We start from the raw sequence: 23,093 nt of genomic DNA on the forward strand, positions 1-23,093 counted from the left end.
TGTGTTTTTGATCATTTACATTCTGAGGACTTAAACAATTTTATTCTCCACTTTTTGTGCCCTGTTTGTTTGGCTGCACATTCATCACTAACATAAAAAAGTTAAGATGTACAACTTTACATACCATAAAATCTGAGCAACTTTACAAAAACTGCATCATGTTTGATTTTTTTTTCCCCATCAGATGAATATGCAATGTAAATTAGCCTTGCATGAACACATTATGATGGCAAATGCATAAAAAAAAAAAAAAGATCCAATCCAATTATTCATCCAATATCGGAAATTTTAGGAATTATAGGATTTTTAGGTTTGGCACATATTGTCATTTATACTGGGGATTGTCATAGTGACGGGACATTTGACTACAAACTGGTTGTATTAAAGCAAATACAAATCATAATTTGCATAAACATAAGCGGTTGCATGTCTCCAGGTCGATTCCTGGATGGGAAGGTGGAATTCTACTTGCAGGGTCAATCCAGAGACACTTGTGCGCGAGTTTGTTTAACGTGAATAATGTCACTGCACGCCGACAAACACACAGTCATTGACAGATCTGAGGACCTGGTGCAACCTCCTCCTGCACAGCCGTTGGGGAGAAGCCATCACCATCCCCACCTGATCCGCCATTGAGGACTTTTTGTTTCACCAGAGCCTCGTTAGCCATCTCGTGTTCAGACTTTCTGTTGGGCCTTCATGGCCACAGTAGTGGGAACGGGGCACAAAAGGTCTCCACAGAAGTCACACCAACAGGCAATCCCCAACTTGATCAGTTGCCCAGATGTCACAACGCAGAAAAGAAAACAATGCCCAGTACAAACACCTGTATATCCAGTTGACCAGTAATGCTAAATATTTGCAATATTGTCTTCAGTGCAACATCTACAGCACATGTCTGATTTTAACTCAGAAACCTGCTGCCATAACAACACTCGATTTGTTTCACAAATTATGTCCAACAACAAAAAACAAAATATGAGCACACCATAATGGACTAAGACTCATCCCGCAGTCGAAATCAAATACAACCTGGTACACATGTGGCAAGGCCAAATATTCCAACTCAGCTTCAAAAGACAAAAAGGCCAACAGTGTTTTCTACAAGCATCATGTTAAATGGTTTAAAAGTTAAAGTGAAAGAACTTTGCCACGTTGCACTGGTGATGACTTTGACCTCTGCTGCTCATGTGCCACAGCAAGATAAATGCCAGTAGTTTTTCATTAACGGCCGAGAGTGACCAAATTAATCAATATGGATAGAAACTAGTTTCTCCTCCTGGATCCCTTTCTTTCACTTTTTAAAAACAACTTATAGAAAGATATTCCAACCGGTTTCAAGCCCCTTCCTGCGTATTAAAATCCTATACTCCCAAAGTTGGGCTGCATTTCTAAATTGAAACCTGCATCTCTGAAGATGGCATTTTAAGACTTTACTGTATTTCCAGGCTACACTCTCATAAATTAGGCATCCTCGCCTAAAATGTAGGCAGTGCCTGTGGATGCATGATTATCAACCGCAGGCAGAATGTGAGATCCATGTTGTCAAAATGTACCTGCTGAGAAAACACTTAAATCAATAATTTGACAGCAATAATTGCCGAGCGGAGGAGCAAACAAACAGCTGCATTACAACAGAGTGTCACCCACCGAGACTCGAGTGAACAGCATGCCGTTAATTTGTGTGGTTCATATCTTTGCCAGATGCCATTTGGTTCAGACTCGGGAATACCGAGAGTTTGTCAGTTGTCATACGACGTCGAGACGAGTCGGGAAACATGACTGAGGCTACGTACTACAAACACTAGGTCATGGTACCATGGGCATGAAGACGGTCAGCACTCAATGAGTTTGATCTTCACCCACATTAGTAACTTCTGGATTTCCCTGCAAAGCAATTCTGGAATACACCCAAATGTGTGCATCATTATATTCAAACGAGATTGACATTTGCCAAAATTAATTCTTTAAGGGCAATTTCAGTTTCAATCTTCACTGACACCAAAATGGTGGAAAAGAATGTTGACGGACCTGCAATAACAGCTTGTACCTCAACATGAGACCAAGATGTTGTCATTTTATTCATTTCCTGTGTTTAGGCATTACAAAGTAGGGGTTCAGTAGTCCCCTCCAGCATCATATGAAAGGGTGTAACCAATCAGCAGTGCACCTCTGTCACAACTGCCTTGGGGTTCAAAGAACCAAAGAAATAAGCTGCATAACTCAACCCAACCAATGAAAAACCACAAGTTCAGAAATGACTAAATGTAAGGTACATGGTAGTAAGAAGACCATTATGTTCATGAGAAAGTTTGAGTCCGAAACTTCACAACATGTTAAATATTTTTTAAAGCATAAAACTCCAAGCTCTCTTTTTTAAGAACTACTGGCTTCAAGTGAATGTGTCATTTTAAAATAATACACCGCATGTTCTCTATGATTATGCAATTGGCTATTCAGTCACCAATATGCGATTCAAAGTAAAACATTTAAACGAACAATGGCATTTCTGTTACTGTGGTTGTTCTCAACCATTGTTGTATGAAATGCTGTCAGTTGGCGGATGCCAGTAGGTGGACTCGAGTGCCATTTATAATCACACACAGGCTTCTAATAGGAGTGAGCATACATAGCCACTAAAGTGGTTAACACTAATGGTTGGCATCAGCCATAGTTAGCATGAGATGAGATTTATTGTCATTGTCATTACACGAGTGCAACAACAATGAAATTACATTTACTCTCCAAGTGCCTCAGACAAAATACAACAATTAATCCACAATTATTTACCGTAATAATGGCACACATCAGAATTAAAGACAACACATATACATTTGACACTGTTTATGTGCACTAAACTTGAAGCATTTCGTCATCAGAATTGAGGAAAAGTGGGTGAAGCCTGCAGCAGGAGGAGCCCGCTCCACCCAGCTTGGGGAGTTGAAGGCTGCAGCAGTAAAAACTGCACTTCCTTCGAGGTGGCAAGGAGGAAGCCAGGGTGAGGGGAGTGGAGAGACATGGGGGGGGGGGTAATACAGATGAAGGGAGGGAGACATGCGTTTTGTGCAGATAAGTTTCTGTCAGTTTCTGTCCGTGTGTGTGGAAAGTGTGACTAGCTAGCCTACAGCAGGCAGGCAGGTAGTAGATAGATGAGAAGGGGGAGCCGAATTCCTTCACCAAGGCCATAGATCCTTCTGGGGGAAGAGCATGGAATTTGACCTTCAGGAGCCGATAAGGCTGCCATGTTGATGTTAGGCGGAGAGATACAGAATTCCATTTACTGCACCTCTGACCACCCAGAGTCCAAGTTTATGAAGAATATTCTCCAGTCCTCTGCAACACATTTCTTTGCAATGCAGCGATATGCTCCAGATGGTATCCATTTTGCGTTTGAGTTCAAGAGTTCATGCAGTCTGAGATTACACAGCATTGCCCAACTCAATCATGACAGACAGATGAGGGGACGAGATTCTGGTCACAGCCGTCTTGCTAATATTCCTGTGGGTCAGGGCAGCGCACAAACTAATCAGCACCAAACCTCCCACCATAAAAGCGAATAGAAATGAATCCTCAACGTCTTCCACAGAGAATGGAGCCACACATGCCACACTTCCTTTCTCTCAGGCATCGAGAACATAGCCCACTAAGTAGGTTCCATCAGAGCACGCAGGGTCCCCCAGCCCTGATTTCCTTGTTGAAAAAAATGATGTCAATAGCGTTGAGAGACAAGCTGATCAATTCCATGGTTAATCCAAATCTTAATTTGAAGAATTCACAGTCTGGTGAAGCTGGGACTTTGAAGGTCAGAGCAGAGATAGAGAACAGAAACGAGGAGAGGAGAGGGGAGGAATGCAACCGTCCTTGCCGGAGTCCCAAGCTGACTGTATATGCTAAAGGCTGCTTTATTGGGTACACCTTGCCAGTACCGGGTTGGACCCCCTTTCACTTTCAGAACTGCCTTAGTTCTTCAAGGCATAGATTGAACAAGGTGTTACAAACATTCCTCAGAGATGCTGGCGCACACTAAAGTGACAGCATCACGCAGTCGCCCATTAAACCAGTCTGCCCATTCTCCTCTGACACCAACAAGGTATTTTCATCCACACAACTGCCACTCACTGGATATCTTGTCTTTTTTTTTAGTCATTCTCTGTAAATCCTAGAGATGGTAGTGTGTGAAAATCCCAGTAGATCAGCAGATTCTGAAATACTCAGACCAGCCCATCTGTCACCAACAACCATGCCACATTCAAAGTCACTTAAATCCCCTTTCTTCCCCATTCTGATGCTCGGTCTGAACTACAAGTCGTCTAGATGTCTAAATGCACTGAGTTGCTGCCATCTGATTGGCTGATTAGCTATTTGTGTCAAGCAACTTAATAGGTGTAGCTAAGAAAGTGGCTGGTGAGTGTGTACCAATGCTAACCTTCCCTTTTTACATTATTAAAAAAAACATCATGTCCAGTGGAATCAAAAACCTTTCATTGCTGGACAATGCTAGCTTTCATCCAGTTCATTTAAACATTTCTATTTGTGTGTTTATTTTGTCCGCTACGAGAACATTCAGACTTTGAAACTGAAATGAGTTTTTCTACAGACTGATTTGCTCGCCATCAAGAGAGACTGTAGGTTGAGCACCAGAGGCAGCTTAATCACTGTTTTTGTTTATAAAGTCTGTAACTTCACAGCTAATTTTCCATTGCTGCCACCTCTATGTGGTTCACACAATCTGCCTAAAGGGGGTGTTAATTATGTTTAATTTTACACTCCCCCCTGCCCCCCCCTTTTTTGAGAGGGACCCAATTTGATGCCTGGCCTCCGTACCCGTCTTAACCTGCCATTTAGCACTCATCACTACAAAGTAAACATCCTGAACAATGGATAATCAGAGAGGGGAATGATGAGCAGAGCGGCAGATGCGGCTCTGCATTGCAGATATCTGCTGCCTCTGATTCAAATCAATCGGCAATTAGAGCCATTTCACCGCAGATGTTACGGTGCAATTTATTTTACTGGAGTGATCCCCCTTTTTTCTTTGCGGCCCCAAGAAACATAATTGCAGAACCCTCCGCGGTGCCGCTGAAAGACAGAAATAAAGAAAGACACAGCAAGGGTGAGCGGGAGATGGATGGAGGGGGAAATAGTGCATGAGAGAGAGAAAACACGAGAGTGATGGGGAGAGGTAGGAGAACGCAACGGCTGACTTATGAGCTCAGCAGCACAGGAAACTGCTGCTCTGAAATAAAGCTGACGTTTCAACAGCTGAGCATTTCTTCAAAGCTGGCTCGTCATAGCACGCTTTCAATCTCGGAAAGGGGAAAAAAATGTAACTCCGCACACGAGAAGGCATTGTTTCCTCCATGTGGTTTCATTCACTTAATACAAATGAGCATCGCCGCAGCTCGCCGTGGATAAAGTGTGCCGAGACGCAGAGACGGTAGTTCGAGTTGCTCCAGTGATTTTCTCAAAGGTGTTGTGCTCTCAGACACATTTAAATAACTTAATATATATGCTGTGACCTTCAGAACCCCTCATTGATTCATTCGTCTCAGCAAAACAGAAATTCATCAGGTGCAAGATCAATTTCAATACTTTCAATGACAAGTGAGAAAACTAAGAAATGATACGGCTCCCAGGAAAAGTTTTTATTCACAACTAAGTTGTGGTTACCAAGAGAAACTGTTGGCCTTCTGTCCATCTGTACAGCAAAAATATCCATGTCCTAAAACTCACGAGTAAAAATCTAACTTTTTATGCATTAATACCCAAAAAAGTCATGCATTCCTGACATTTATAATGCCTTTTTTCTTTCCTTTTACTGAATTTTGGGTTTCAAATAGGAAATATACCAGAAGCGCTGAATTGCTCACATCACCCACTAGATGGTGACAAAAACTGCTCAAATGTGTGGCAAAGTCTCGACAGTTTATTCATTTGAGGAGTTCAATTTGGGCAAAAATAAGATGGGCTGACAGCCAAAAATCAGTTTACCCTTATGGGCAATGTGCTTGTTATTATGTCTGATTTTTACAAAATATCATCCCTCATACTATATCCTCATGTTGGCTGTAAGCAGTGGTGGGGACAGTTCTGCTAATTCACTAACTGTTAATTAGCAACGCTAACTTTTTTGTTTGCAGATTAGCTTTTCAGCTAATTTTGTAAACCATAAGCGGACCACTTAGCTTCCTCTAAATGTAGTTTGCTAACTTTCAGTCTAACATATTTTTGCTGGCATAGTGAATAAACGTAAGAGTCAAAATCATACATGTTCGTCCCTGTCTGTTGTGTGTTTTGCAATAGTCAGACTGCTGTGAGCTCAGTCCTACCCCAGCAGAGAGCGGAGCAGAGCAGGCCTGCTGCTCCGACCAACGTTGGTCGCTATTTGTTGTGAATACACTTCACAAACAGAATTTTCAGTTTTGCAAATGCCTTTAATTTAGAAATGAAAAAAATTTACATATTTATAAATACACAATTATTTGTAAAAACCAACACACACACACACACACACATTACAGTAACTTGTGTGTTGGTTTTTACAAATAAATGAACCAACCATCTAGTGAAGGAGACTCATTTTTCCCATAATGCCTTTCACCACGTGTGTCTGTTAAAGCTCAAACCTTCAGAATTAGAGCATTACTTTAAAAAGATATGTGTAATTTTTTTCACTTTGTAAAAATGACAGAGTTACCGTTAATGTCAATAAACTCTCCGGAATTACCTGTTTTTAAGTGCGAAACCATGAGTGAAAAGTGCTTTGTGTTTCATGTTTCCTGCCCACTGTCTGTGTTGCAGTATGTGGAAAGTAAATCACACTTTTTGATGGGGGGAGCAGCAGCAGGCAGGGTGTATAAAGACAGAAGCTCTCGCTCGTTGTTTGTTTGGAGTTTGTGATCGCTTTTGATTTTGTTCAGAAGCCTCGGCGGTGCTTAAACTTGAAACTGGCGTATCAGTAGCTGACAGTGTACCGAGTCAGTAATAAAAGTTAGTTGTTAGCGGTTAGCTGTAACTTCTGTGAGTTTTTATTTGTTGTTTACTGGTTTAGCGTTATAAAAGTTAACTTTTCAGTTCATGGATTAGCAATTATCTAAGGTAACTTTCTGGTTAGCTGTGCCCACCACTGCCTTTAAGTGACAGACTGTATAACAGCTGTTGCTTTGCTACAAATGAGGGGAAAATGAAGATAGAAGATTCAGCCACAACAAAATCAGTGTCAATTGTACATAATTAGTTTGCCACAATGCCAAGCAAAAATAAAGAATTTGTTGCAAGTTTTAGAGTATTCAACTTAGTTTTTAGTCAAAAGTTGAATCTTTATGGAGAGTTCGAGTTTTTCTGATCCTACAACACAGTCCAAGGGTACAGTACGTCGTATATGCAGGATTGCATAAAACTGACTGAGACGTTCATGATATTACATGACAAAAATATTAAATCAATTAATAATTTGCTTAAGAATGTGGTAAGCTGACAACTGTTTTTGGGAAAATCTTCAAGCTGTGACAGAATATACAGTACATTTGCTTCATCCTTGGGAGTTTTTGAGGTTTAAGGATTTAAAAGTCGTTCCTATCAAGAAAGTGCAACGGTTTACTTACAGCACACACAGGCACTATTTCTGAAATAACGGTGCCAGAACAGTTAGCAGCTGAAAGCTGTAATTATGGCTGGCTGCAAGTCACCTTTGTACAAGGAATTTGGTTTCTATCAAAATAGTGTTATGTGCATTAGTGGTGCAACCTCAGATCAGAAAAAGTTAAGCTCATATGTAAAATAGGAAATAGCACCGATCCTTACATTTACTTAGACTTCTGTTTCTGTTTAAATAAATAAATAAAATTTTGCAATGGCCATAATTTAAGACTAGTAATGGATTTAAAAGCATGGAATTATGTTGTTTAAAACGTGATAGCAACAGATTGTTGTGATCAGGTGGCAGAAAAGGAGTATCCATGAAAGGCTGAGTATATGAGGAGCAAACGTGGGTACAGGATCTCCAGTTTGTCAACAAGTGTATGATAAAGTTATCAAAATGTTTAAAATAAATGTTCCTCAAACAAAGATTGGAAGGGATTTGGATATTTATTCCTCTATAGTGTAAACTATAACTTAAAGATTCAAATAATTTACAGGAATGTCACTGTGCGAATGTCCAGGTGTGCAAGCCTAAGATGACCACCTGTGAAGATCACTCAGACCACACTGCATAAAGACCAGCCATTCATCAATAGCTGATATAACCACATGGGAAAGGGATTACATTGGGAAGCCTTGGTCAAGTACTGCAATATGGAATTACATTTAAAAATGCCACTGAAAATTACTGCAAAAAAGAAACTTTATATTAACCTTCTCCGGAAAAGGCATCAACGTCTTTGCATTCTGATGTATATGGGTTGGACCATCGCACAATAAAAACATGTTTTGTGATCAGACAAATCAGTATTCCAAAAATGAGTGCTGTGTGCTCTTGATCAAAGAGGAAAAGGACCATTGAGAGTGTTGACAGAATCAAGTCCAAAAGCCAGGGTCTGTCTTTTTATGGGGTTGTGTCAGTGCTCTTGGCAGAGGTAATTTACACTTCTGTGATGGCAGCATTAATGCAGAAAAGTACATCAAGATTGAGTAACATTTACTGCCTTCAAGATGACATCTTTTCCAGGAATGTACATGCTTTTATCAACAAGGCAATACAAAGCGACATTCTGCACACAATACAGAGGCATGGCTATGGAACAAGAGCGTATGGATCCAATAGAGAATGTGGAGAATTTTGAAACAAAGTAATACGATGATGACCTGATAGTGTTGCATACATTAAGACGTTTGGAGGAAAGATAAAATAACACCTGGAAGGCTTCATCGCGTGGTATTCTCAATGACAAAACATCTGAAGTGTTGTGAGAAGGAATGGCAGCATTACAAAGTAGTAAATGCTTCAGTGTCCGAACTATTTTTGGGAATATGATGCAGGGTTGCAATGCAGAAATTAATGTATATTTAGCAGTTGAAATAAAGTTGACACACAAACATGGATTCATATAGTCTTCAATGAAATAAAAGTTAAGTTAAGATTTTTTTTTTTTTTTTTGGTATTGTTGGTTTATACTTTCCATATCATCCCAACTTTATAACCCCAATGGTTATAGGGTTGTACAACGCAAAGTACTGCTCAGTGAGATAAAGTGCTTTACAGCCAGAGATCAAAATACGATATACTTCTTTTGGCTGCATCCAGATGAAGGTTAATCTACATGCAAAGATGTCTTGCCTTGTTTCTTTAAAGACTCCCATGCATGCTGGTGATGCATCAGTTGCAACAGAACTAATCTCAACCAATGAACTCTTAAAGTAAAAGATCCATTTTCTTTGGCACACATTTGTTTAGTTATATTGTGGTTGAACTGGTGCCCTGAAACAAATGTTCATTGATTATCTTATCACAGAGTTGGTGTCCTACGTGAAACAAACCAATCCTATTCCCTGTTAATTCACAGCTCTGTCTAGCCATGGTAGATTTTTATGCTCGCAGGAGAGAACGATAACCTGAATCGAGAGCAGGGTGTCCGAATGAATAGCCAGCAGAAGGAACTACTGCTTGAAGATAGAGGTAGCAATAAATGGAATTAACCTAAAGTGAACGGTTGAATAGAAAGGATCTTGCAGTGAAATTACTGCTTTGTAATCCAAAAGTGTAAGCAAATTACCCGATTTCCAGTTGTGAAGGACACCACTATTTATGCCAGACATTTTTTTGACACCTGACCATTGATCGGCCATACTAAAGAAACTACAAGATGTGGTTAGCATCAGTGTAGGTAGCTGTCCATCTATTTAGCAGTTAGCATTAGCATACGTGGTATCACTGCATAATCTGACATTAACTTCTGTCTGCTACGACACGTTAACACCAACCCCACCAGTGGCAACCCAATGACACTCTAGTTAATGATACCATCACGAAATCTGGGGTGACACAGGGGGAGGCATTAGGGTTATGGTTACAGTTAAAAATAGTAATGAAAATGTGATGCTATCACAAAAATATATGACGCTATCACAAAAAAAAAGTCCAGTACTAACTGTTGTACGACACATCCAGAAACATTCCTGAAGAACTTTTAACTTTGACAAAGACCCAAATAAATTAATCATTATAGTAAAGGGTTCTATTAAACAAATGACTTTTCTGTCCAAAAAGTATCCACCAATAGGAAAAAAGCTTTGTATTTGTATTGAGGGTTAGAACCCAACAAGAGTTAAGGAGAGCCATCTGGTGGCAAGTGGTGGAACAAACAGAACCAACCAGAGTCTGAGGTCGGGAAACTTCATTTCAAGCCCTCTGACTTTTACTCAATATTTAATATTGTTCTTATGTGCACATTAGGGTTTTTTTATTTATGTTTGACACAAAATGTGCAGGATTGCTTTCAATTTTAGGAAGCTGTTGGCATTTTTAAACCACAAGAATATTCCGTTATATCCCATATTTTCATCAGACTGGCATGCTCTCGCATGCAAATGATGAGACAAAGGTAACAGTTATGAACTCGACATCTCCAGTCATCACGTTGATTATAGCTTTCCGTGTCATAACCACATGTGGCGTGCCAGAGGTGAGCCGCACATGCACATCGGTGCAAGTGATGAATATTTCTCTGCGCATTAGGAATACATTCAGAGTTCTGGGTGAAAATGTTCACAGTGTGTTGAAGGAGGGATTTAAAAAAAAAACATTTAAATATGCATGTCATCTCTTTTTCCTTTTGTCCTATCATTCTTTGAAACTCAAATCCTTATCAGCTGGGCTTTGAAAGTGAATGAAATGAACTGCCAACAAGCTGCTGATTTTATCTTCTGAAGAGAGGAAGTGTGTTTAATTTCTTATTTCTTGCGCTAATATTTTTTTGTACATTACCTCTCTGGTGCATTGCTTAGCAATGGTGATGAAATGTGTTTGATCATCGCCTGTAATATAATATAAATCTGTATGTTCTCCAAAGTTTGTTTTTGTGATATGGCCAAAATCTCTAGCACAAATCATGACTTTGGGTCTTTTGGGGTTGTTCTCATTCCGAATCACATTTGTGTTGGTAGAAGTCCACCTAAGATGACTCAAGCAACCATCCTGGAAGATATATGACCTTGTATTATGACCAGTGCCCCCCACACCCACCCAGCCAGGAAAGTGATCGCAAGTTGTGTGAAAGCAAAGTGGTCGGGCTTTCTAACCTATTGTTGTGTCTCGCATCTGCAGGGATCAATTAGTTGTCCTTGTGTAATAGCTGAAAGTAGAAAAAGCTCAAAAATTCATACTTTGTGTGGAGTAATAACAGTGTTTGCTCCAGCCTCTATTATAGAGGCAGCAATGGCTTTCAAGCTCAGTTTTTCAAAATTATGGACCATAATACAACACAAGTGCCCAATGTGTTGCCAGAAAATATAGGGGAACATTTTTTTTTTTTTTACATTCTCTGCCAATAATTCCAAAGGTTCCATCAACCAATGATCCATTCTGAGTTCAGCTATCCAATACAAAATAGAGGCATGTTGCTGAAACCTGAATTTGCAACATTTCTAACAATGGTCCCTTTCAATACATTAAAGACACAGAAAAAGAGATGCTTGATGCAATATTTGTTTTAGAAAGCATATGTTCTGTTGACTAAGATTTAAAACAATCACACCTCAAACCCAAATTGGTGACATTTTGTCATTTGGACTGAAGATCTATTGGATAGACAAAATAAGACAATATTGCATAAAGAAATATTTCATCTTTTTGGTGTGAAAATTTCCCAGCTTAAAATCTTTAATCATTTTGTGATATTTTAGGAACAGTTCAATAAAAAATGATAGATATATCAACATTTTGCACCAGTTGCAAAACAACATATTTAGTCATTCACATCCAATATTCATCCGTCTCATCACAGTGTGGATTCTCATGCTGCAAGTTCACTGGAAAGATCACAGTCCATCTTGTGAGCTAAATAATCAGTGGTGTCCTTCTGTCAGCCTCGGGGCGATCTGGCAGAGGACAGACAAAAGGAAATGCTGAATGTGGGCTCCACATAAAAAAAGTCAAAAAAAATTTTTTTAATCCTTGAGGGCAAGAGTTGATCGAACCAGCTTCTTCTTCTTTGGGTGACTAGTTGTCAAGACCATCTGGAGGACAACTAATAATCGAGAGTGACAAGGTCATTGTGCTGAACAATAATGACCATCGATGTTCAACACATTTTTTTTAAAAACCTGCCAACTGTTTGACAGTTGAAAGAACACTTTCAGTTTCTCTCAAATCTCATAATTACACATACTACAATTTTACCGCATAACCAACATTCACAAGCATTATTTCAAACACAAGCTTAACATGCTCTTTTGCAAATTAGCAATAAGCTACCTTAAAGTAACAAGAAAGAAGGCCACTGTAGATGGCAAGCTAGCACAGCAACGAGTCATGCATTCACTAACTCATGTCAATTTAATTTTGGAACAGAACAGACTATGATTCAATTTTTGTAAAATTAGATGACATACATGTTATGCAGCATGATCACTGCCAACATAAGCTAGCATGGAGGGCACTGTCGCAAGTAGGTCATGGCAGCGAGCTAGCAACGAGTACAAACACTATCAGGAAGTAATTCCATTAAGATAACATATTTGTGCTATTAACCATCAATGTATTTGTCTTCAAACAATTCAATAAATTAGAGTATATATATAAAATTATTATTATTATATATATATAAAAATATATATTTTTTTTTTCTCTATTTTGAACATTGTTATTATTTCAGATTGTTATCTTGACACAATCTTACTTCTTGCCAACCTATAGAACAGACACGAAGAGAATGCAATAACAAGGAATGCAATTCCCATAAATGAGGAAAAAATGGCCACTGGTGTAGTAATAATGGGGAGCAGGGGTGATAGAGACCTGCTGTTGGTCTGGGTAAATCATCTAGTTTCACCTCTCTCTGGGAAACAATACTTTCAGAATATTTACCTGTGTCCATGTGCCGTCTTCCCTTTTAAATCTTCCATTTACCCAAGTTGTTGCTCGTTGAGTAATTATATTAATGGCCACCTCCTGTACCACCTCCTGGTCAAACAGTGCTAATGGCTTTGACCCTTGTGTCCACCACTGCAGCTATCCTCAGTGATTCATTCAATAAAAATGATGTAACCCCTTTATTTCTTATCAGCGACTGCTTCACACAGTGAAACATGCTGAAGTAAAAATATTTTGTGATGAACACCCCTCAGCTCAGCAATGCTTTTTAAGAAAAAAATATAGAATGCAGTGCTAAAGTACCCTTGGCCGTATGACCATAAAAATGCGAAACGCAATATATAGTTTCACTTGGCCAACTCATGCAGTAGTGCCAATATACTGCCCTGGTGGGTAAACCCCAACATAAAATGTGACCTTCTGATCGTGAAAGGAGGTCAAGGTCCCTTCAAGTTCATTATCCTCAGATTACACCCTGTAAATGTAACATTGCAGCAAAAGAGAGAATGAATGTAATCAATGAGTGTGTAGAAACAATGTGACCTTTTCCCCACTTAAAATAGGTCAAGGTTAGCCATCTTTGAATTTGTCCAAGGTCTGTGTCCCAAGAATGTTCAGTGTGAATTTGACAACCCTGGCAGTAATAGGAACGGACTTATGCTGAGCACAAGAGACAGACAGACGGATACAAAGTCTTCGCAATACCCGAGGGCCATATTTTGGTCTTGGGTAAAAATCATTTAAGACCTTAATTTTAAATATATCTGACATTGTGTCACACCACTAAAAGCATGTTACACTACAGAGAGTGAGTGAAATTTACAAGTCCCTTAGTCGGACATTCTCAATTTAAAAAAATAAATAAATTTGCTTATGTACACCACCACAGTGGAAATGAAAGGAAACATTTGACTCTTATTCAAGAAATTCAATACAATATTTATGAATTAGGGTATTTTTATGTAGTTCCTCCATTTACAGAGGTCATAGGTAACTGGACAATTTGAATCATTACATACATCAATCATGAAGAAATACCATTTATATAATACTATATTTATGAAAGCAACATTTTGTTGAATCTCTTGACTAAAAACACCACAAGCACATCTGGTTTCATTGAAATTTCTTGACATTGATGTCCAGAGGAAATCTGACAAAGGCTGTGTCAATGTCCAATTACTTTCGGACTTGACTGCACGGTAACAAGATTATAGGTGTGCTTACATCTGTCACACTGTTACACCATTTTAGACAATCCAGCAACTCATCACTACCGTAAAGATTTATGAAAAACAAAGTCAACCAATTTGACAAAGTCAACGCTGTCTATAGTTAGTGCCAACCAAACTTGGTGTTTTCGTTCATACGGCCCAACAAGACTCAAGACTCCTACGACTCAAGACTCAGAACTCATATTTTGACATATGTGTTCGGGTTTAACAGCAGTCTACCTTGTGATGTGGTTGTCAGAATAACAAGCTTTTAAAGTAATCAAATCTCTGAGCAAAACTGAATTCATATTTTCACATCTGTGATTATGGACACTTGAGTTTGTGTAGCTGAAGGTTAAGTGGATAGACACTGTGCATTTCATTGTTACTGAAATAGCAATGCCACAAAACGCCTTCAAAACAGGACCAATCATGTCCAAAACATTTTCTTCATGCATCAAAACATTGAATAATTACCACTCTGTGCTGTCAGTAAAATCAATTCTGAGTCCAATGCACATTATTTTTCAATTAATTTTAAGATGAGATAGCACATGCTGTCACTAGTATGGAGAGACAATAAAAACCTTGTGGCTCAAGCGTCCTTTTCCAAATGGTGTGCCCAATGAGGCCTTCCTAACCTCAGGCGAGCATTATGTGCCCACCATTATTCCCTTATTTATTTGGAATGGGTGGCCATTTTTATTTCACATTTTCTCAGAAATTTAGACAACTGCTGGGCCCCATATTGTTAGAAATTATACTTTCAATTTACCACTGCACAGCCACACTGCGGCCAGCCTCTTATGTGATGTTTGGCGGGGACAACTGAAAACACAATGGACTCTGGAGGACAAAGTGTGTCTGTTGTAACTGGCGTTACAGTCCGAATGTGACAGTGGTTCATGCCAAAATCACACACAATTCTCACTTTTCTGTTCCAATAAAAAATTTCTGACTTGAAGAGGAACTCTGCATGTGTGCCTGTAGAAAAACAAAGATATTAAAATGAAGATTCAGAGATCTTCCAACCTGTAGTTAACCTACTTCTGCGCTGACACAACTGTCCACTGATAATTATGCACAGTATAATATGACATTTAAATAGTGAAATGGGTTGCTTGTTTAAGTCGAACTGAAATTGACAGTCTCTACAGAGGTAAATGTCTATATGTTTACTTCATTTACTGCAAAGAAGCACTTTGAAATGAACACACAGCTGGCTGCTTACCTTAGCCACACAGCCATCCAGTGGCTGTGCTGCCTGCTGAGCAATTTCAAGCAGAGTGAAAATACAAAGCATGTTGTGAAAGATCATTTTATCCTCATAAGATTTGACCTTGAAAAAGTAAGTAGTTTTTTTTTGTTTGTTTGTTTTTAAAGGAAAGAAAATGTCCCCATATGTGGATACAGGGTCTGCAAGGTGAACAGCATAACTCAAATAGAATAAATGCTATCATTTTGCATGCCTTCAAAATGAAATAGTAAATAATGACCACAAACTCCAAGATCTACTGAACAATGATTCAACAGATCAATCAAAAAGGCAGCTTTGTTTCGCTGATACAGTTTCTCATCGAACAGTATGCCACCTGCTGTATGGTTAATGGAGCCTAGTTGATGATGGATTAGGTGTGTGTCAATAAGAGACTGCTTCTAAACAGAAATGTACCAAATCAGAAGTTAACTGGTACTTCTTGATTGTTTCACATGGTTATGTTCTAAAACTCCAACAACATTGTTACACTTCCACACAGCCTAATGGAAAAGCTTTCATATGAATTTGACATTTGGGAGAAATGAAACAAAAACAAAAAAGAGCAAGGAAGATAATGCACTCCATGAATTTAACAGAGAAATAAAGTTATTATTAAACAGTAGATATATGAGAAAACTAACGTGGTCACAAGTCCACACAACCCCACAGAAAGGATTCTGGATCAACACATCCAAAGCAGACACTTCTTTCTCTCACAGGGATGGGTTTGTCATGGTCTTCCATTTCCACAGCTGAGAGCGGTGGAGTCAGCACTAGTGAACAGCCATATTGAATAAACGCACAGATAAGGTCGGACAACAAGATCTCAAATCTCCACAAAATATCAGATATTAGATCTGAAAAACAATCTTGTTGCATTCTTATCCAGCATCAAACAGTAATACACTTCACCCGCTTAACTCTTTGCAAAAAATCTTGTTTTGATGATTAAGTTTCAAGCATGAAAATATTTTTAAAATTCTGATGTTGGCCATGTATTTGTTTATTTTTGCATCAGTCAGAATGAAGATTAAAGAGCATGACATTAGCTGTGAATAACCTGAGGTGCCGCCACGAGGGTCCCACTGCCAAAGCAGATTCAGATGAGCGGGTTCCTCCCACACGTAGACAAGCGCTCTTGTTTTGTGCTGTGCCCCAGAATGCCGTGCGTTACAGTTGACTGGGCTCCATCATCATTCCAGCTACCTAATGAGTGATTGTTTGTCGGCTGATAAAATTAAATTGCAAGCCTCACTGATCTCAGCAACAGGTGTTTTTTCTTTTTTCTTTTCCTCCTGTCTCATAATAACAAGAGCGATGGTGGGTTTTTGCCACCTACTCACGATGATAATTTATTCTGGTTTCCTGATTCTTTTGGTTTACTAATGCAGTCCCACAGTCAACATAACAAAGGCACAATTACGCTTCCCAGAACAGTGCGGCACAGAATTTTACAAATGGGAAAACTCAAGCTGAGCTCTTAGAGAAAAACATGTTGATGTTTGAGTGCACCAAAATAAATAAATACATTAAATTGATTTCAAAAACAAAAAACAAAACAGAAACCATTAACCTGAAAGGAGAAGTGACAAGGATTTATACCCACCCTGGCCGAGCGCTACTTGTTTTAAAACATTCTGGTACATCATTAAAAATCAACATCCTGAAAGAAATAATCCCCTGCAGCAAATAAATGCGACTCTCCAGCTTTTTGGTCATGTACATATTAGGTATTTTGCATACTACAAAGTGCAACAACTACACTGCTCTTTATGTTTGATAATAGTTTTGTAGTCTGCTCCATTGTAGTCATTGTTACTTTGACCCATAGAAGAATACTTGTAATTCATCAAACAAACATCAAACATTTACAAAAGCTCTGTATCACATTAATTCACTTTATGGAATTTCTTACGGCCAATTATTCTTTGGCTGCTCCCATTAGGGGGCAACACAGCAGATCATCAGTCCCCATCTTACACTTTCCTCATTTTCTTCTGTCACAACAGCTACATCCATAAACTTCACCCTTCTCCTCCTGCCTGGTGACTCCATCCTCAGCATCCTTCTCCTGATATACCCTGCATCCATCTTGTGCACATGTCCAAACCATCTCAATCTCTGACTTTGTTTCCCCAACAGTCCAACTCACACTAATGCTCTGATAGCATGTCTATTCTTATCACTCCCCAGGAAAAAAACTGCAGAACTTTGAACTCTGCCACCTCCAGCTCTGCTTTCTGTCCGTTTGTTGTAGGGCCACTCCACAGGCTGCTGTTCTACTATGAACACCCACGATCCCCCCCCCCCAAAAAAAGTGCAAAAATGAATGAAACAGTTTAATAAAGCTTCCCTTCTAACAGGCAACTGGCTGTCTTATAAATTGTAGACCTAGCAACCTGCCTAAAAATGAAAGGGAAAAATGAAAATGAAAGAAAAAAGAAAGGGGCTGCTCCCTTGGCAAGACATGATCAAAAAAATGCAACTAGCGCTGCTTCGGCTTCAAATTTTTACCCTATGGAGCACGATCAAACATGTTTCTTGTCATAGTTACGAAGACTACCCCATTTAAAGAAGTTCTAACATGACTGAAGCTATTAAGACTACGAATACCCAAAAGTAACCATGTGTTTATCAATGATTTCGAGAATCTGGAAGAAATTTTTGAACAGTTGAAAAATTGGATCCTGATTTTAAAACTGGTGCCGATGATGGCAGTAACTGCTACGGCAAGGAACGACACTCTGTGGAACAACCCTGTAATACCCTTATTCCACAGAGCGCCATTCCTTCTCGTTTCATCAGCCATCATCAGCACGAGTTTTATAATCAAGGTGAAATTATCGAGGTGTTTAAAATTTTCATTTTATTCATTGTGCTTCAGTCGTATTCAAGCATTTTTAAATGGGATACTCGAGTACAGCTTGAAACCTTTTTGACTGGGTTCCATCGGGGTAAAAAAATTTGAAGCAAAAGCACTGCACTTTTTAAGCCTGACAGGGTGCATGCCAGAGAAGAACGTTTCATCCTGTTTTTGTACTTTCTGAATCATGGGGAATCATAATACAATGGTGCCCTGTGGAAGAGGGGTGTTACCCTTCTGTCAAACAAACATTCGTGCCACTTTTCTTCATTCCTTCCACCTGACTTTCTCCATTTTTCATTATTTTGAACAACTGACACCAAATATTTAAATTCATGTACTCTTGCCACTTCTCCTTGTAGTCTTACTGTTCCAGCATGCTTTCTCTCATTCACACACATACTCCATCCGGTTTCAACTGACTTTCATTCCCCTTCTCTTCAGAGCATATCTCAACCTCTCCAGACTCGACTTAAGCTGCTCCATTTTCACTCCAGATCACAATGTCATCTACAAACCTCCAGCACAGAAAGTCCCATCCCATGTCATCTGTTAACATAGCCTCACCATTGCAGACAAGAAAGGGATCAGAGTTAATCCTTGATGCAATCTCACTTTCACCTTGAACACATCCATTATTTTTATGACACATCTCCCTGCTGTCACTCTGTCCTTGTACGTATCCTGCACTACCACTAGTCCCAACTTTCTAAGACAATACTACAACTCGTCTCTTGGCACCCAGACATAAAACGTGTACAAATCTACAAATGTACAGTGCAAATCCTTTTGGCCTTTCTTTTACATTTTAATATTGAAACAAAAGCCAGTTGGAAGAGTGACTTCAGGAAAGCAAACATCAAAAAGTATAGATGAAATGATCTGATGTCTTTACAGGTACTTTTTAGTCAGACACATATGCACAGACTTCTCTAGTCCATTAGGTTCTCACATTTGTCTCAAGGACAACAAATTATTAGATTGTTTCTTTCATCTGTAGCTTCAATGTGCTTTTATCAGCAGTGCACAACATGTGGCAATAGAAACCCAGATGTAAGTACCACCAATTTGGCATCTTGTGTCCTGTGTCTTGGCATAATCATCAGGAATTCCAAGACACAGGATCTGCAGAAATCTCTTGCCTCTGGCATCTAAATGGATGGCAATAGCAGCCAACCTGCAGCTCTGCTACCTTATTCAACATAATTTAGAGCGTTCCTTCATCCAAGACACGTCTTAATGAAATCATATCTGCAAGTACTTAATATGATAATCTCAATTATGATCAATTGTTGGGGTGTGAATACACCATGACTTCTGTAAACAAAAGTACTTCTGCTCAGTGACAGGATTCACTTGCAGGCCTTCAGAGAAATAAAATGTTTTAATAGCCTCTTTCGCTGTTAATGATATTCCGTTCGTTCTTAACACACCATTGCACAGATATTGAAAACATTCATTTCTGCAATAGGGAAAAGAAGCCCACAGAGAACTTGACAGCCATCTGTGATAACAGTTTCAGCATCCTGCACTGCCACCTATACAGTGCATTTACTGATAGTATACGGGAGATATTCTTGCCGCTTGATGTTGTGGGTTGGTCAGTTTCATTTCTGATTACTTCGCACATCACTGAAACTCTATCCACAAAAACATGCAATTCTGGCAAAGCAAAGATCACAAGAAGCATCACAGGACATATCAAATGATTACTAAATGACATGCACACAAAAGCAATTAATTAACAATCTTACATACATCTAGTATTACTCAAATCTGGGAAGTTAAAAAAAAAAAAAATATCTTTGTTAGGTTGGGGGGGGGGGGATTAGTCAGGAAGTGGTTCCAAGATTATTTATTTCTTTATTTTGTACTTAGAGGCCCCTGAATAGCGTGTATGAAAGTCTGAGGCCACATTTCGGCTACCTGTAATTTGGAATAATGTCACAACCAGATTAAATGCATTCCCATTTCCATACAACACTACAAGTTGGAATGCAAGATGGACACCCACAAAAAAGCCTTTGCTGTGTGTGCTCTTTCAGAGCACTAAACAAAAACAGTCAACCAAGGAGACCTCATTGAAGAGAACAGATGGCACACAAGGTATGTTCACGTTTCAGTTTACTGCTGTGTTTCCTCCTCTGTTCACATCATTCTACCATATCTGCATGTACCATACCCCATTTTTTAAAAATGAAAACTGCTTCAACACTCAACCGAAATTTTTTTTTTTTTTTAATTAAAGTTTATAAAAAGCAGACTAAATTAAATTTTGTGACCGCAACACATCTTAAAAAGCAACAATACTGAGTTTTCACAAGGTTTTCTCTTTGCTTCTGAGTCTTACTTGTGACTTTGTCAGTGTGGCCTGGCCTTCATAGAATTGAATAAATGGACCAGGTGACCCATAATAACTTTTGTTTTGCATGGGATTTTTTTTTTTATTATTATTAATTATTTTACGCATCCACTCAACCTTTTCAGTTGTAGACATAAATCGGTAGACATCCCATGTCAGTGACATCAAGCTGGCGTTTGCAGTTTAACAGTTAACCGTCTGGCACTCAACGGGTGAGTTATTGGTGATGAAATCAGACACTTCATTGAAATACATGGAGAGCTGGGCATTCCGACAAACATAATATTGGTGGTGTACTTGCGTATCCACCCACCCCTTTTAAAGCTGAATTTTGCATGATCAGATGCGTGGATACGGTAAATTATGTTACACCATTAATTACATCATTAGTGCATTGCCCATGGGGATCCACAGGCTCTAGATTGGGTAGTGTTGATAAAATAGGTAGCTGACAGCTTTCAAGGGTGGTAATAAATTATGCAAAGTTAACTGAAAGTGCTGGAAATGAAAATGAGAAAGTTTTGTGAATAATTGTATTTATTATTTGGCACATTTAGTTGATGTCATGTTTTACAACTGGTAAGGCTGAGATATTTCCTTTGTTCAGAGCTTGTCTGGTTACCAGGGACTGATTGATGGTGGTATCAACATCCATTGTTCATTGTTGTTACCAAATATCCAAAAATATACATTCCAAATATCAAATGTCAGCTATCCCCAGTTTCTCCATGATCAAAGGTACACACACATACACGTACACAGAGGCCACTTGGCTTTTTAATATATACGTAATGCTTGAATGAACTTCAGAGCTTCTCAGTTTCAAATTGCATCAAAGATTTTGTTGCACATCGGGAATAAATTTAATTTCACCTGAAATAGTTTAGGTCCAAAGAGAAAACCACTTTGAACTTCAGAAGTTACACTTGCTCTTAATTGGAATTTTTTTGCTTTTTGTTTCCTCCTCCTTCCGTTCTGGAATCTATTTTCCAAGTAGCTACTCAACCAACGCTCGAATGCCTCATTTCAGGACAAGCATTATTTTCACCCCATGTCAGGGTTTCAGAGAATGACTGAGTCAGCAGAACATAATGGGCAACACTTTTGACTGACTTTGCTATTCGGTCTTGTTTTTACAAATCCATGATTAAATGTATAGCATGAAACCATTAAATTTAAATACTACATTGCAAATCAAACAACGCCCGAAATGGCTAACTAACTGCAGCCGTGCTACTTTCTGGCACTGATGTTATGCAGAAAGCCAGCAGCAGTTTTCCCTCGAGACAAGTGCAGGATCAGAAAAGGCAGTTAAAGCGCAGATGAGCTAAAGGCACAAACACCACCTGCAAAGCTTTCTTGAACGCGCTGTGTGTGAAGCTAAGTAAAAGGCTTATTCGGGTCAATAAGCAAAACATTAACCTGTAGCTCATTGACACCAACAGATCTTTACATTCGCACTGGTAACACCCTCGTCCAGACTGTGACCTTGCTGTTTAGACATAGCCTGATTCCATTAAACTAGGCTTCAACAGATGATTGAGGTCACAGAGGTGTCAGTTTCAAACAAACGTTGTTAGCTGCTCTAAGGCTCATTTGATTGTGCAGGTTGTGGTATTGATCAAATTCCAAAATCGAGCGTTAGAGTTGTTTACAGCACATAGCATCATCATTGTTGGGACCAAACTTTGCAAAAAGCAGGTAATATGTTGGACAGATCCCATCAGCTGGACTTACCAATTAGCAGCTTTGGGCCTTGAAGACAACTGGTTCTTCTTCCCTCTCCGATCGCAGGCAGTGGGAAAGAGACCAAGTCGAAGAAAATTTGTTTCCAACAACAACTGTCAAGATGTTGCTATGTTTTTGAGGTTTCACACCTATCTCTAGAATATGCTCGGGAAAAAGTTTCTTGCTTTTACTGCAGTTTCGGGCTGCCAACACAAACAACAGTGAAGCTACTGGAAAGCTAAAATTAGTTTTTATATAATGGCATAAATGACGACAAGATGGAAAACAGGCTTTCAATGGTGATCAAGCTTTTCAGGAGTTAATGGATTTCCAGAAGTGGAGCACGCCATGGAATACTAAACTCATTTTAATTTGTTTATGGCATTTCAAATACAAAAAGTAAATCAGGCTCCTCAATATAAAAAAATTTGTAAAATTATCTTACTTAGACTCAAACTGAAAGTAAATTTCTACACCTTGACATAAATTAATTAAAAATATAAAAGCCAAGATGATGGGTTGCATAAGTAATCAGCCTTTTGGTATAATACCTGCAAATGATCAGTTTAATTGCCATTTTTCTTCAGACAAGTCAGGGGATGGATACATGAACATTTCCAAGTCACTGAATATGTCTT

Source organism: Thalassophryne amazonica, chromosome 23 (genome assembly GCF_902500255.1).
Source record: "Thalassophryne amazonica chromosome 23, fThaAma1.1, whole genome shotgun sequence".
Lineage (NCBI taxonomy): Eukaryota > Metazoa > Chordata > Actinopteri > Batrachoidiformes > Batrachoididae > Thalassophryne > Thalassophryne amazonica.